Below are 17,735 nucleotides of genomic sequence, written 5' to 3'. Positions count from 1 at the left end.
TTTCTGTAAGGAGGAAGCCTGGGTAAGGAGACTCAGGCAGTGACATCACTTCCCTGGCAAAAAAGGCCAAGAGAACTTGCAACCTGGGTAACCAGTCACCCTCATTCTAGACAAGACCCCTTCACAGTTCAATTCATTGGAGAACCTCAAGGGAACATGTGCTATTGTGGCCTTGGGGAAGCCAGCAGTAACAGCTGGTTTTGATGGTTGTAGGCACTGGGTCAGGTCTCACTTGAGATTCCTACGGCCCTTTGCCTGGAGGAAACCAATGGCCCAAGAGAGCCCAAGGGTAGGAAAGTCCAGGCCTCGCCACTACTCTGATCTCAGCTATGTAGCCCTCTCTGCCCTCCCAGTATGTGTGGAGGTGGGGGCAGGGAGGGTTTAGGAGGGGTGGGTCTGCCTCTAGGCTGATGACAGGTCAGAAGCCTCGTGGACCAGTCATGTCCAAAGCCCAGGTCAAAGCTGGATGCTTGAGGATATGGAGAGCTAGAGCAGTGCCCTTCAGGCCAAGCTTTATCTCAAGTCCTCTAGGAATATCTCTTTCTACCTGGGTGGATATCTGAACAGACACACATATGGACCTGATTTGGAAGAAGGTTGTGTGGGCAGAAGCAGCAGTGAGGATGGCCAGACGGGACTCTGATACCTCTGGGATGGACTGACTGCTGGTCTTGTGGGTGCAGATCCCCACACCAGAGCTTGGCAATGGTCTGGTTGATGGGGACACTCAATCTCTCTCTGTGAGTGATGGACTGGTGAGCCCCTCACTGAGGGCCAGTTCACACCTGAGTCTGCATCTGTCCCTGCAGGAAACGCAGAGGCAAGAGAGTATCCACAACCCCTGCAGGGGGAACTTGCACCTGCTCCTGCAGGAGATCCACAACAAGGTCAGGATCCACAGCAACAAGAAGAAACTGCAACTGATGCTGGAGGAGACCCAGAGCCTGGCCAGGATTCCCAGCTCCTGCAGGGAGAACCAGCACCTGTTCCTGCATTAGACCATCAGCCCAATGAGGACTGACCACCCCTCAAGAGAGAATGTGCTCCTGGGCTTGCACGAGACCAAGATCCAGGTCCAGAACTAATATCCCTGGTGGGTGAACCTGGAACTACTATTACTCCTGTTTCTGCACTGGTAGGAGCCACGTCAGCAGTCACTGAGCCCATGGGCCCAATGGCTCTGCAACCACTCTCACTGTCAGCTCTATTTCCACACCATCAATGCACTCCCCAACCCAATCTTTACTTCATTCTACATGGCATATTTTCTGTGTTTTTATTTATTTGATTCTTTCTTTCTTTCTTTCTGTCACGTTATTTAGGTTCTGTATATTTAAGTTCAAAATAAAACATTAGAAATAATAGTAATAATAATAAAATTTAAGTTTAAAATAATAACATTGAAGCATTTTCCATTTTAAATGGTGTCACTCAGATGCATTCCCAATGTGTGTCACCATCACCACTGTCAAGCTTCAGACTATTTCATTCCCCAAAATAAAACCAAAGCGGAGTCCCCATTCCCCCATCCCCCAGCCCCTGAAAACTTCGAATCCTCTTTCTTTCTCTGCATCTTTCCCTATTCTGGCTGTTTCCTGGAATGAAACCATATAAACTCGGGCTTTCTGTCTCTGCCCACATATTTTAAGAGAGCAGAGAAGGCCTGAGCATGCCTGTGCTCCAAAATCCTCTCAAAAACATATGTTCTAATAAGAAACAGAGCAAACACATGCAATTCCAACAAGAGGCCATGCACATGGCTAGTCTCTGTTAGAGATGCCTGACCACTCAGAGGAGGACACATACAAATGTAAACATTACGGAGACAGCATTGGTTATCATCAATCTGGCAGGTTTTTAGGTGGGTGACCACCAGCCCAGGAGACAATGTGAGGATGCAGAGCACCCCAGGAGATCTCTGAGAGGGAATCATGAACAAACAGTCCACTCTGGAAGAATGGTGTGCAAGACCCAGCAAAGTCCCAGGGGTGCACCCCCTTCCTAGCATTGTGGTTCCTTAGAGTTGATCCCACTAAAATTTGTGCTCAAATCTTTAAACATGTTTTTCATGTGAATCCTTCACAGCATGAGTTCACACAGTAGGGGATTGGAAACAACACAAATTTTTATGGGAGGGGATGGGATCCATGAATTCTGCTCCAATGGACAAATGAAGACTGTGCAGCTCACAAAGGGAGTGCTGAATCATGACCTGTCAATAGGCGATATACATTTTTTTAAAAAAATTTATATGCACCCCTATGCTCATGGCAGCTAAATTGACAACATCCAATACATGGACATTATGTGCCACAAAAGCAGCCCTAAATAGACAAAAACAAAACAAAACAAAATAAATAAAATAAAATAAAACAAAATGGGAAAAAGATACTCTCTTCAGCAAGTGGTGCTTGGAAAATTCGAGCACTGCATGTAAATCAATGAAACCAGAACACCACCTCACACCATGTACAAAAATAAACTCAAAATGGCTTAATGACTTAAACCTAAGACAAGACACTATAAAATGCCTCATAGTGAACACAGTCAAAACATTCTCTGACATCAACCATACAAATGTTTTCTTAGGTCATTCTCCCAAGGCAACAGACATAAAGACATATATAAACCAATGGACCTAATCAAATGGACAAGCTTTTGCACAGCAAAGGAAACCATAAAAAAAAGACAAGCAACAGAATGTATGGAAGTAGTTGCAAATGGGGCAACTGACAAGGGCATAATCTGCAAAATATACAAACAATTCACACAACTCAACAGCTAAAAAACCACCCAACTGAAAAACTGTTAGAAGACCTACACAGACATTTCTCCAAAGAAGACATATGGATGGCCAAGAGGCGCATGAAGAGTTTCTCACCATCACTAATGATTAGAGACATGCAAATCAAAACTACCATGAGGTACCACCTCACACCAGTCAGAATGGCTAATACTTAACAAGTCTACAAATCAAAAATGCTGGAAAGGGTGTGGAGAAAAGGGAACCCTCCTACACTTTTAGTGGGAATGTACACTGTTACAATCAATATGGAAAATGGAATGGATGTATCTCAGAAAACTAAACATAGAACTACCATATTATTGAGCAATCGCACTCCTGGGCCTATATCAGGACAAAACTTTCATTGAAAAAGATACAGGCACCCCTATATTCATTGCAGCACTATTCACAACAGCCAAGACATGGAAATAACCTAAGTGTCCATAGATAAACGAAGATGTGGTACATATGCATGATGGACTACTACTCAGCTATAGAAAAGAACAAAATAATGCCATCTGCAGCAACATGAATGCTCTCATACTAAGTGAAGGTAGTCCAAAAGAGAAAGACAAATTCCATATGATGTCACTTATATCTGGAATCTAATATATGGGACAAACGAACCCATCTACATAAAGAAACAAACTCATGGACAGGGAGGACAAACATGTGGTTGCCAAAGAGTTGGGGAGGGCATGGGAAGGACTGGGAGTTTGGGGTTAGTAGATGCATTTGGAGTGGACAAGCAATGAGTCCCACTGTATAGCACATAGAACTATATCCAATCACTTGTGATGGAACACGATGGAGGATAATGTGAGAAAAAGAATGCATATATGTGTATTACTAGGTCACTGTGCTGTATAGCAGAAATTGACAGAACATAAGAAGTCAACTGTAATGTAAATAATTTCTTTAAAAAAAACGGATAACAAGGACCTACTGTATAGTACAGGAAAATCTACTATGTACTGTGTGATAACCTACATGGGAATAGAATCTGAAAAGGAATGGATATATGAACATGTATAACTGACCTATATTGCTGTCCATCTGAAACTAACAACTCTGTAAGTTAACTATACTCAAATAAAAATTTAAAAAAAGACACAGAGTGGCTGAATTAAAGGAAAACAAGACTTTTATATATGCTGTCTATGAGAAACTCACTTCAGGCAAGAGGATGGAAAAAGCATTCCATGTATATGAAAATGAAAAGAAAGCTGGAGGAGTTCCCATCGTGGCACAGTGGTTAATGAATCTGACCAGGAACCATGAGGTTGCAGGTTCGATCCCTGACCTTGCTCAGTGGGTTGTAGGCTACAGCTCTGATTCAACCCCTAGCCTGGGAACCTCCATATGCTGCCGGTGCGGCCCCAGAAAAGGCAAAAAAAAAAAAAAAGAAAAGAAAAGAAAAGAAAAGAAAGCTGGAATAGCAATACCTATATCAGATAAAATATACTTTAAAACAATGACTCTAAGAAGAGACACAGAATGTCAACACATGATAACAGATCCAACCAAAATGAAGATATAGTTGTAAATACATAGGCAACCAACAGAGGCCCACCTCAAATCACAAGGCAAAAACAATCAAACACAAATGGAAATCATGATAGTAGCACAATAAAAGTAGGGGGCTTTAGCACCCCACTTACATCAATGAACAGATCATTCAGACAAAATCAATAAGGAAATGCTGGCCTTTAATGACACATTAGACCCCAAAATTAATAGACATATATAAATTTTTCATACAAAAGCAGGAGTACACACAATTTGATGTTGTAAGCAAGAGAACCAGGAAAGCCAAAAACCAATGTACAATGTAGTCCAAGTCTGAAGGCTGAGAACCAATTAAGCTAATGCTGTAAACCTGAGCCCAAAGACTTGAGAATCTGAGACTCTGTGGTGGATGTCCCGATCTGGTCTGAGGGTCTAAAATCCAGGAGCACCAATATCCAAGACAAGAGATGGATGACCCAGGTCATGACCAAAAGAAAATATCTTCTTCTTCACCTTTGTCTTCTATTTAGACTCTCATCAGGTTGGATGATGCCCACACGCATTGCGGAGGGCAATCTTCTTTACTTCGTCTACTGATTCAAATGCTAATCTCTACCAGAAATACCCTCACAGACACACTAAAATTCTTTTACCAACTAGTAGGGCATACCCTAGCCAGTCCAATTGACATATACAATTAAGCATAACAGAAGTCACATTTGGTTTTGCTTATTTTGACTCAAAGTATACCCTCCAAATTCCATAACTTAAGACACAGATTTGGGCAAAACAGCTTGCCACCTTAATCTTTCAAAAACACAGCCTATAGCTATAGCACAAAATGCAGCATTTCCAAATGTCCTCTAAGTTATAGGGCTGTGACTATTTATCTGTTCTTGCAATAAAAATATGAGAATTTGTTGGGCATTATAGACTCTTCCCCAGAAAATCTGAAAAGGATGTGTATATGTGATCCATATACACATACAAAGGAATGAAATTAGACTACTGTCTTACACCATATCTAAAACATTAACTCAAAATGGATTAAAGGCATGAATGCAGAACCTGAAAACATAAAATTGCTCAAAGATAGCACAGATGAGCTCCTTGACACAGGTCTTGTCAATGATGTTTTGGGTCTGCCTCCAGAAGCAAAGGCAACAAAAGCTAAGATAAGCAAGGAGAGCTACATCAAACTAAAAAGCTTCTGCAGAGCAAAGGAACTCACCAATTAAAAAGCAACCTACTGAGTGGGAAAAGAATGTTTGCAAATCCTACATCTGATAAGGAATTAATCTCCAAAATATATAAATAACTCATCTGGCCCACACCGAAAAACTAAGGAATACAATTAAAAATGAGACAGGAGTTCCCATCGTGGCGCAGTGGTTAACGAATCCGACTAGGAACCATGAGGTTGCGGGTTCAGTCCCTGCCCTTGCTCAGTGGGTTAACGATCCGGCGTTGCCGTGAGCTGTGGTGTAGGTTGCAGACGCGGCTCGGATCTTGCGTTGCTGTGGCTCTGGCGTAGGCCGGTGGCTACAGCTCCGATTCAACCCCTAGCGTGGGAACCTCCATATGCCTCGGAAGCGGCCCAAGAGATAGCAACAACAACAAAAGACAAAAAAAAAAAAAAAAAAAAAAAAAAAAAAAAAAAATGAGACAGAGTAGTTATCTAACAAACAGAATGTGTACATGGAGGTGTAACTGGGACACCATGCTGTACAGGACAAAGAAAAAAGGTATTGGAGAAGTAACTATTTAAAAAACAAATAAAATAATAACAAACAAAAAAGAAATACAGTACACAGAATAGAGAAGACGGTTGGTCTTCCAACTTAATGCAAAATTAATTTTTTTTTTTGTCTTTTTTTGTCTTTTGTTGTTGTTGTTGCTATTTTTTGGGCCGCTCCCGCGGCATATGGAGGTTCCCAGGCTAGGGGTCCAATTGGAGCTGTAGCCACCGGCCTACGCCAGAGCCACAGCAACGCGGGATCCGAGCCGCGTCTGCAACCTACACCACAGCTCATGGCAACGCCGGATCGTTAACCCACTGAGCAAGGGCAGGGACCGAACCCGCAACCTCATGGTTCCTAGTCGGATTCGTTAACCACTGCGCCACGACGGGAACTCCCGCAAAATTAAATTTAAAATCCATAGTGAGGAGATGGGATTAAGATAGTGGAATAGAAAGACTGGAGCTCAACTTCTCTCCTAAAAACAACAAAATTCACAAATAAAGACTGAGCAGTCTCCATCTAAATGGACTGAAAACCATAAAAAAGATATCCTACTCCAGAAGAAAAAGAGGAGATGACATCAAGAGATAGGAGGGGCTATTTCATGATATAAACAACTCCATACTTCCTGGGTGGGAAGCCCCACAGACTGGAAACTAACTGGTTCACAGAGGCTCACCTACAGGAGTGAGAGTTCTGAGCCCCACATAAAACTCTCACCTGTGGGGATCTGGCAATGGTAGAAAGAGCTCCTGGAGGACCTTGCATTGAAGGCCAGTGGGGCTTGTGTACAGGAGCTCCACAGGACTGGGGGAAATGGAGGCCCCATTCTTAAAAGGCACACATAGATTTCCACATGCCCTGGGGGCCAGGGCAAAGCGAGGTCTCCATAGGAATCTGGGTCAAACCTGACTGCAGTTCTTGGAGGACATCTTGGGAAAACAGGGATGAATGTGGCTTGTTGTGAGGGAAGGACATTGAAGGCAAAGCTCTCAGGAATATTCAGCAGTTGCCTTTCTCTGGAGGTGGCCATTTTGGGAAAATCTTGCTGAGCTGTCAGTCAGCTCTGAGAAGCCCCAGGGCAAACAACAATCCAGGTGGTATCACAGCCCTGCCCATCAGTAAACAGGCTACCTAAAGACCCCTCAGGGACACAGCTGCCTCTAATCCCATCCAGAGACTAAGTCCCACCCACCAGAGGGATTACAATCAGCTCCACCTACCAGTGGGCAGGCATCAGCCCTCCCACCAGGAAGCCTACAGAAAGCCCCCATACTGACTTCAGCCACAAGGGGGGCAGACACCAGAAGTAAGAGAGGCTACAGCCCTATTATCTGTAAAAAGGTCACCACACCAAAAACCTATAAAAATGAAAAGACAGAGAACTATAACTCAGATGGGGGAGAAAGGAAAAACCCCAGAAAATCAGCTAAGCGATGAGGAGATTCTCAGCCTCCAAGAAAATGACTTCAGGTTGTTGATGCTGAAGATGATGCAAGACATTGGAAATAAACTGGAGGCAAAGATGGATAACTTACAGGACACACAGAGCAAAGAGATACAAGATATAAAACTTAAGATATGCAAAATACAATAAATGAAATAAAAAATTCACTAGAAGCAGCTAGCAGCAGAATAAAGGAGGCAGAAGAATGAATAAGTGAGGTGGAAAACAGATTAGTGGAAATTACGGATGCAGAACAGAAAAGAGAAAAAGACTGAAAACAAATGAAGAGAGTCTCAGAGAACTCTGGGACAATGTTAAATGCACCAACATCCATATTATAGGGGTGCCAGAAGGAGAAGAGAGAGTGAAGGGGACAGAAAAAATATTCCAAGACATAACAGCCAAAAACTTTCCTCACATGGGAAAGGAAACACTCACTCAAATCCAGGAAGCACAATGAGTACCATATAAAATAAACCCAAGGAGGAATACACCAAGACACATATTAATCAGACTGACCAAAATTAAAGACAAAGAGAAAATCTTGAAAGCAGCTAGGGAAAAGAAACATGTAACATACAAGGGAACCCCAATAAGGTTATTGGGAGATTTTTCAGCAGAAACCCTGCAGGCCAGAAGTGAGTGGCATGATATACTTAACGTGATTAAAGAAAAAAACCTCCAACCAAGATCACTTTACCCAGCAAGACTCTCCTTCAGATTTGAAGAAGACATCAAAAACTTCACAGATAAGCAAAAGCTAAGAGAATTCAGCAACTCTAAACCAGCCTTACAACAAATACTAAAGGAACTTCTATAGGCAGAAAAGACAAGACAGCAACAGGAAACACAAATACCTCAAATGACAAGGCTCACCAGTAAAGGTATATGTACAGTAAAGATACAAAATCATCCAAGCACAATTATACCACCAAAATCAGAAATCATAAGAGGAGGAGTTCCCGTCGTGGCGCAGTGGTTAACGAATCCGACTAGGAACCATGAGGTTGCAGGTTCGGTCCCTGCCCTTGCTCAGTGGGTTAACGATCCGGCGTTGCCGTGAGCTGTGGTGTAGGTTGCAGACGCGGCTCGGATCCCGCGTTGCTGTGGCTCTGGCGTAGGCTGGCGGCTACAGCTCCGATTAGACCCCTAGCCTGGGAACCTCCCATATGCCGCAGGAGCGGCCCAAGAAATGGCAAAAAGACAAAAAAAATAATAATAATAAAATAAAATAAATAAAATAAAAATACCTAGAAGCAAATGACAATGAAGATACGACACTCCAAAACATATGGGATGCAGCAAAAGCTGTTCTAAGAGGAAATGTTTATAGCAATACAAGACCACCTCAGGAAACAGGAAAAATCTCAAATAAACAGACCTAATTTGCATCTAAAGCAGCTTGAGAGAAAAGAGCAGACAAGGCCTAAAGTTAGTAGAATGAAAGATATCATAAAGATCAGAGCAGAAATCAATGAAATAGAAACCAAGAAGAACATAGAAAAGATCAATGAAATGAAAAGCTGGTTCTTTGAAAAGATCAACAAAATTGATAAACCCCTAGCCAGACTTATCAGGCAAAAAAGAGAGAGGACTCATATCAATAAAATTAGAAATGAAAAAGGAGAAGTAACAATGGACATCACAGAAATACAAAGGATCATAAGGGACTATATGCAACTATAGGCCAATAAAATGGAAAAGCTAGAAGAAATGGACACATTCTTAGAAAAGCACAATCTTCCAAGACTAAACCAAGAGGAAATAGAAAAGATGAATATACCCATCACAAGAACCAAAATTGGAACTGTGATTAAAGAATTTCCAACAAACAAAAGTCCAGGACCAGATGGCTTCACAGGCGAATTCTATCAAACATTTAGAGAAGAGCTAACACCTCTCTTTCTGAAACTATTTCAAAAAACTGCAGAGGAAGGGATGCCCCCAAACTCATTCTATGAGGCCACCATCACCCTGACACCAAAACCTGACAAAGATACCACAAAAAAAGAAAACTATACATCCATTTCACTGATGAATATTGATGAAAAAATCATCCATGAAATACTAGCAAACCGGATCGAACAATACATTAAAAGGATTGTACATCATGATCAAGTGGGATTTATCCCAGGGATGCAAGCGTTCTTCAATAGCCACAAATCCATCAGTGTGATACACCACATTAACAATCTGAAGAATAAAAACTACATGATCCTCTCAATAGACACAGAAAAAGCCTTTGACAAATTCCAACACCCATTCTGATAAAAACCCTTCAGAAAGTGGGCATAGAGGGAACCTACCTCAACATAATAAGGGCCAAATATGACAAAACCACAGTGAACATCATTCTCAATGGTGAAAAGCTGAAAGAATTCCCACTGAGATCAGGAACAAGACAAGGATGTCTGCTCTCACCACTACTCTTCAATATAGTTCTGGAAGTCCTAGCCACTGCAATCAGAGAAGTAAAATTAATAAAAGGAATCCAACTTGGAAAGGAAGAAGTAAAACCATCCCTATTTGCAGATGACACGATACTATACCTAGAGCATCCTAAAAACTCGACCAGAAAACTGTTAGAGCTCATCCATGAATTTTGCAAAGTCACAGGATACAAAATTAATACACAGAAATTGATAGCATTTCTATACACTAACAATGAAAGATCAGAAGGAGAAATTAGGGAAGCAATCTCGTTTACCATCACATCCAAAAGAATAAAATACCTAGTAGTCAACTACCTAAAGAGACAAAATACCTGTACTCTGAAAACTATAAGACACTGATGAAAGAATTCAAAGGTGACACAAACAGATGGAAAGATTCTCATGCTCATGCTCTTGGATTGGAAGAGTTATATTATCAAAATGACTATACTACCTAAGGCAATCTACAGATTCAATGCAATCCCTAATCCAATTACCAAGGACATTGTTCACAGAACTCGAACAAAATATTTTAAAGTTTGTTTGGAAGCACAAAAGACCCAGACTAGCTAAAGACATCCTGAAAAAGAGAAATGGAGCTGGAGGAATCAGGCTCCCCAACTTCAGACTACACTACAAAGCAATAATCATCAAAACCATATGGTACTGGTACAAAGATGGAAATATACATCAGTGGCACAGGATAGAAAGGCCAGAATTCAACCCACGCACCTACAGCCAACTCATCTATGACAAAGGAGGCAAGAATATACAGCGGAGAAAGGACAGCTTGTTCAATAAGTGGTTCTGGGAAAACTGGACAGCCACATGGAAACAAATGAATTGGAACACTCCCTAACACCATACACAAAAATAAACTCAAAATGGGTTAAAGACCCAGATATAAGGTCAGACACTGTAAGACTCTTAGAGGAAACTAAGGCCAAACACTCTCTGACATAAATGACAGCAACATCTTCCCAGATCCACCTATCAGAATATTGACAATAAAAAGAAAAATAAACAAATGGGACCTAATCAAACGTAAAAGTTTCTGCACAGCAAAGGAAACCCTAAACAACACAAAAAGACAATCCACAGAATGGGAGAAAATCTTTGCAAGTGAATAAACTGACAAGGGATTAATCTCCAAAATTTACAAGCAACTTCTGCAGCTCAATACCAAAAAATCAAACAACCCCATCCAAAAATGGGCAGAAGGTCTAAACAGACAGTTCTCCAAAGAAGACATACAGATGGCCAAGAAACACATGAAAAGATGTTCAACGTCACTCATTATTGGAGAGATGCAAATCAAAACCACTCTGAGGTACCACCTTACATCAGCCAGAATGGCCAGCATCAAAAAGTCTACAAACAAGAAGTGCTGGAGAGGCTATGGAGAAAAAGGAACCCTAGTACATGGTTGGTGGGATTACACATTGGTGCAACCACTGTGGAAAGCAGTTTGGAGATTCCTCAGAAAACTAAACATAGAACTCCCATTTGATCCAGCAATCCCACTCCTGGGCATCTATCCAGAGAAAACCATGACTCTCAAAAACACATGTACTCCGGTGTTCATTGCAACACTATTTACAATAGCCAAAACATGGAAACAACCTAAATGTCCATTGACAGAGGAGTGGATCAAGAAGATGTGGTCCATATACACAATGTAATATTACTCAGCCATTAAAAGGAGTGAAATACTGGCATTTTTAGCAACATGGATGGACCTAGAAATTATCATTCTAAGTGAAGTCAGCCATACAATGAGACACCGATGACAAATGCTTTCACTGACATGTGGAATCTGAAAAATGGACAGACGGAACTTCTTTGCAGAACAGATGCTGACTCACAGACATTGAAAAACTTATGGTCTCCAGAGGAGAGAGTTTTTGGGGTGGGGGGGGTATGCTTGGGCTATGGGATAGAAATCCTGTGAAATTAGATTGCTATGATCATTATACCAAAAAAAAAAGTCACCTTGGTTTTAGGTCAAGACTGGTGGAAAGGGGAACTTTTTCACTAAGATTTCACATGCAATAATGTTACAATCTCCCCCAAATTCTTTCTAATTACTGCAGTTATCCATATGGGAAGATGGGGGGAAATGTTTAAGATGATTTTCTTATATATTAAAAAACCTTTAAAAATAAATAAATAAATAAATAAAAAGTTTCTGCAATATAAAAAAAAAGTCTATGATAGCTACTGCATATACACAATATAAACAGAACCAGTAAGATACAGAGAGATACATGTATGGATATAAATATAGATACAGGTAAGGGAATTTTTAAAATGGAAGTCAACTCACAATTTTGAAGGCGGAAAAAAATCCCATAATCTGCCATCTGGAAACTGAAAAATTAGAAGTGACTGTGAGTTGTGTGAGTGTGACCCCAGCAGCCACTTGGCCCCTGGCCCCACCTGGGCATGACCGTCCTCCCCACCACAGGTGTCCACCACCACCCTCGGCTCCAAGCACCACACCAAGGGACGGACACCGAGTCCCCAGCGACACGGCGGCTGCAGAGGACCCCAGGCAGGGGCTCCCCGACACCCTGCTTACCTTCTCTGAGCTTCCCATACTGGAATCTGCTACCAACATCCGCTCTGCTCCCAGGGATGTCTTCAGATCCAGTAGAGAGCAGACGGCTGGCCGTTCACTGTCCACAAGATGGCGGACTCCCAGGAGCCCCTGCGGCACCACAGAGGAGCTGAAGACCTGGATTCCGGCTGTCTCACGAGAATGCCTGTCCTCCTTGGGCTGCTGTCTTGGGGTCCTCCCCTCGTGCAGAGCTGTTATGGAGACTCTCCCGCCCGGAGGAAAATGAAGAAAAAATACATTTTGGGGGGAATAGAGGACTTCAGGTAAAATCCACGACAGTAAGATTCAGCCTACACCAGAGCCACAGCAATGCAGGATCCAAGCCATGTCTACAACCTTCACCACAGCTCATGGCAACACCGGATCGTTAACCCACTGAGCAAGGCCAAGGATCAAACCCGAAACCTCATGGTTCCTAGTCGGATGTGTTAACCACTGCGCCACAACAGGAAATCCTTTTTTTTTTTTTTTTGTCTCTATTTAAGTCTTTCAGCCATTTTGAGTTTATTTTTGTACATGGTGTGAGGGTGTGTTCTAATTTCACTGATTTGCATGCAGCTGTCCTGGTTTCCCAGCAATGCTTGCTGAATAGACTTTCTTTTGTGGTTCCACGTAAATTTTTGGATTGTTGGTTCTAGTTCTGTGAAAAATGTCATGGGTCATTTGATAGGGATTGCATTGAATCTGTAGATTGCTTTGGGAAGTACGGCCATTTTTACAATATTGGATTTTCCAATACATGAACATAGAATATCCCTCCATTTCTTTACATCTTCTTTAATTTGTTTGATTAAAGTTTTATAGTTCTCGGCATATTAGTCCTTTACCTCCTTGGTCAGATGTATTCCGAGGTATTTGATTTTTTGAGGTGCAATTTTAAAAGGTATTGTACTTTTGTATTCCTTTTCTAATATTTCATTGTTGGTATACAGAAATGCAACTGATTTCTGAATGTTAATCTTATATCCTGCTACTTTGCTGAATTTATTAATCAGTTCAAGTAGCTTTTGGGTTGAGTCCTTAGGGTTTTCTATGTGTAGTATCACGTCGTCTGCATACACTTTTCTCTCTTCTTTTCCTCTTTGGATGGCTTTTATGTCTTTTGTTTGTCTAATTGCTGTGGCTAGGACTTCCAAAACTCTGTTAAAGAGCAGTAGTGAGAGTGGGCATCCCTCTCTTGTTCCAGATGAGTGAGAAGGCTTTCAGTTTTTCTCCATTGAGTATTATATTTGCTGTGGGTTTGTCATAAATGGCTTTGCTTATGTTCAGGAATGTTCCCTCTATACCCACTTCGGCGAGAGTTTTGAACATGACTGGATGTTGCGCTTTGTCAAATGCTTTTTCTGCATCTATTGAGATGATCATATGGTTTTTGACTTTTCTTTTGTTAATGTGGGCAGGGTTTCCGGAGTGCAGTGGTTATCACATTCACCTCACACGACCGTGTTTTAAGCTGTGCATCCTTAAAACAGGATGTGTGCAGTCTGGGAGGGCAAGGGTTGCCCTGGGCCAAGCTGCTCGGGTGGAAGGGGGTCCAGGCAAGGGATGGTGGGGGCAAAGCCAGCTCTGTGGCCTCCCCTTGGCTTCTGTCCCTCCATCTGTAAACTCCTAGGAAGTCCCACATTTGTCCAGCCTGCTCTGGGACTTGCAGGAGAGTGAGGTCCACGATTGGTTGCCTTCACAAGGGTTCCTGGATTGGAACAAAGGGGCAAGACCTCTCCTTCAGATTTGAAGAAGACATCAAAAACTTCACAGATAAGCAAAAGCTAAGAGAATTCAGCAACTCTAAACCAGCCTTACAACAAATACTAAAGGAACTTCTATAGGCAGAAAAGACAAGACAGCAACAGGAAACACAAATACCTCAAATGACAAGGCTCACCAGTAAAGGTATATGTACAGTAAAGATACAAAATCATCCAAGCACAATTATACCACCAAAATCATAAATCATAAGAGGAGGAGTTCCCGTCGTGGCGCAGTGGTTAACGAATCCGACTAGGAACCATGAGGTTGCGGGTTCGATCCCCGGCCTTGCTCAGTGGGTTAACGATCCGGTGTTGCCATGAGCTGTGGTGTAGGTTGCAGACGCGGCTCGGATCCTGCATTGCTGTGGCTCTGGTGTAGGCTGAATCTGCACTCCCACAGGCCCAACCCTTCCTAGGACCTCTCCTCCACTTTTCCAAGGGATCCCATCCACCCTCTTCCTGCCTCTCAAAACTCACCCTAACTTCAACCTTTCAGCTGGGGCTCCGCTGCCATCCTCACCTCCCTCCCCCACGCTCGCGGTGGCCCTCCGAAGTCCCTGCGCGCTCCCTTCCCCTGCACGCACCCAACCCCCACGCCTGCGCTGCCCTGAAGCCGCTCCCGCCCCCCTCGGCCCTCCCCAAACACGCACCTTTCCCCCAAACACTTCCTGGGACCTTCCATCCCCTTTTCCCAAGCATCCTAGGCACCCTCTTCCCTTCTCACCAAGATAAACACAAACCTGCCTTGGACCTGCCCGCTGCAGCCCTGCTCACACCCTCAGCTCCTCCACCCATGCTCGCTCGCTCGCCGCGGTGTCCCTCAGCAGTCGCTCCCGGGGCTCCCTTCCCCGGCACGCACGCAACCCCCACGCACGCCACGGCACGCACGCAACCCCCACGCAGGCGCTCTGCACAACCGGATCCCCGCCCCCCTCGCCCCTCTCTGCCCCCACCCACACCCCCCCCCCCTCCTGGAAACTTTCCCCATCAGTTCAAAGGCATCCAACCTATCCACCCCTCTACCCCCTTCTCAAACAAACAATCAAACGAACAGACACACACAGCAAGCCCAAAACCAAAACAAAAACCACCTCACTTGAACCTGTCTGCTGGAACTCCACTCACAGCCTTACCTCAGTCCCCCCCCTGCTCGCCCTGGCCCTCAGCACTCCCTTCAGCTCTCCCTTCCCCTCTGTTCAGCCACGACCCACAAGCCCCTCCCAGCTGCCCTGGCCCATTCCCACACTAACCCCTCTGGGCTCCTTTCCTGACATCCTTCCGCTCCCATGTGCTAAGGGGTCCTCATCCTCCACCCTCTTCCCCCCTCACACCAACCAACCAAAAACCAAAAACCAACAACAAAAACCACCACCACCACCGCAGCAGCCACCAAAACCTACCTTGAACCTATCCCCTAGAATGCCCCTCACAACCTCACCGCAGGGCCCCAGGCTCTCCGTGTCCCTCTCCATTCCCTCCGGCCTCCCTTCCCCTGCACCCACGCAACCCCCACGCACGCTCGGGGGGCAAGGGGTGCCCGCCCGCCTCCATGCTCCCCGCACTCGCACAGGCCCAACCCTTCCTAGGACCTCTCCTCCACTTTTCCAAGGGATCCCATCCACCCTCTTCCTGCCTCTCAAAACTCACCCTAACTTCAACCTTTCAGCTGGGGCTCCGCTGCCATCCTCACCTCCCTCCCCCACGCTCGCGGTGGCCCTCCGAAGTCCCTGCGCGCTCCCTTCCCCTGCACGCACCCAACCCCCACGCCTGCGCTGCCCTGAAGCCGCTCCCGCCCCCCTCGGCCCTCCCCAAACACGCACCTTTCCCCCAAACACTTCCTGGGACCTTCCATCCCCTTTTCCCAAGCATCCTAGGCACCCTCTTCCCTTCTCACCAAGATAAACACAAACCTGCCTTGGACCTGCCCGCTGCAGCCCTGCTCACACCCTCAGCTCCTCCACCCATGCTCGCTCGCTCGCCGCGGTGTCCCTCAGCAGTCGCTCCCGGGGCTCCCTTCCCCGGCACGCACGCAACCCCCACGCACGCCACGGCACGCACGCAACCCCCACGCAGGCGCTCTGCACAACCGGATCCCCGCCCCCCTCGCCCCTCTCTGCCCCCACCCACACCCCCCCCCCTCCTGGAAACTTTCCCCATCCGTTCAAAGGCATCCAACCTATCCACCCCTCTACCCCCTTCTCAAACAAACAATCAAACGAACAGACACACACAGCAAGCCCAAAACCAAAACAAAAACCACCTCACTTGAACCTGTCTGCTGGAACTCCACTCACAGCCTTACCTCAGTCCCCCCCCTGCTCGCCCTGGCCCTCAGCACTCCCTTCAGCTCTCCCTTCCCCTCTGTTCAGCCACGACCCACAAGCCCCTCCCAGCTGCCCTGGCCCATTCCCACACTAACCCCTCTGGGCTCCTTTCCTGACATCCTTCCGCTCCCATGTGCTAAGGGGTCCTCATCCTCCACCCTCTTCCCCCCTCACACCAACCAACCAAAAACCAAAAACCAACAACAAAAACCACCACCACCACCGCAGCAGCCACCAAAACCTACCTTGAACCTATCCCCTAGAATGCCCCTCACAACCTCACCGCAGGGCCCCAGGCTCTCCGTGTCCCTCTCCATTCCCTCCGGCCTCCCTTCCCCTGCACCCACGCAACCCCCACGCACGCTCAGTGGGGCTAGGGGTGCCCGCCCGCCTCCATGCTCCCCGCACTCGCACAGGCCCAACCCTTCCTAGGACCTCTCCTCCACTTTTCCAAGGGATCCCAGCCACCCTCTTCCTGCCTCTCAAAACTCACCCTAACTTCAACCTTTCAGCTGGGGCTCCGCTGCCATCCTCACCTCCCTCCCCCAGGCTCGCGGTGGCCCTCCGAAGTCCCTGCGCGCTCCCTTCCCCTGCACGCACCCAACCCCCACGCCTGCGCTGCCCTGAAGCCGCTCCCGCCCCCCTCGGCCCTCCCCAAACACGCACCTTTCCCCCAAACACTTCCTGGGACCTTCCATCCCCTTTTCCCAAGCATCCTAGGCACCCTCTTCCCTTCTCACCAAGATAAACACAAACCTGCCTTGGACCTGCCCGCTGCAGCCCTGCTCACACCCTCAGCTCCTCCACCCATGCTCGCTCGCCGCGGTGTCCCTCAGCAGTCGCTCCCGGGGCTCCCTTCCCCGGCACGCACGCAACCCCCACGCACGCCACGGCACGCACGCAACCCCCACGCAGGCGCTCTGCACAACCGGATCCCCGCCCCCCTCGCCCCTCTCTGCCCCCACCCACACCCCCCCCCTCCTGGAAACTTTCCCCATCAGTTCAAAGGCATCCAACCTATCCACCCCTCTACCCCCTTCTCAAACAAACAATCAAACGAACAGACACACACAGCAAGCCCAAAACCAAAACAAAAACCACCTCACTTGAACCTGTCTGCTGGAACTC

General features: G+C 45.7%; 1 protein-coding gene across 12 annotated transcripts in view; it reads right to left on the bottom strand.

The window, feature by feature from the left end:
• Nucleotides 1-15,103, bottom strand: part of LOC100519166 (uncharacterized) — a 191,758-nt gene extending 176,655 nt beyond the window's left edge. For 8 of the 12 annotated variants that reach the window (XR_014840446.1, XR_014840445.1, XR_014840442.1 and 5 more), the window contains exons 1-3: nucleotides 15,024-15,103; nucleotides 12,497-14,225; nucleotides 12,242-12,285 (exon numbers count right to left, since the gene is read on the bottom strand). The gene's annotated coding sequence lies outside the window, so the exon portion shown is untranslated. The remainder of the gene's footprint in view (nucleotides 1-12,241; nucleotides 12,286-12,496; nucleotides 14,226-15,023) is intronic. The other 4 variants (XM_085017175.1, XM_085017173.1, XM_085017184.1 and 1 more) reach the window with 1 other exon arrangement.
• Nucleotides 15,104-17,735: the final 2,632 nt, after the last annotated feature.

This window comes from Sus scrofa, chromosome 3 (assembly GCF_054392235.1).
Source record: "Sus scrofa isolate SSC_HxYL_T2T_F1_AM1 chromosome 3, Sscrofa_HxYL_maternal_Yorkshire_Landrace_v2.0, whole genome shotgun sequence".
Taxonomy (NCBI): domain Eukaryota; kingdom Metazoa; phylum Chordata; class Mammalia; order Artiodactyla; family Suidae; genus Sus; species Sus scrofa.
The sequence above is the reverse complement of the archived record's forward strand: the minus strand, read 5'-3'. Positions and strand labels throughout refer to the sequence as shown.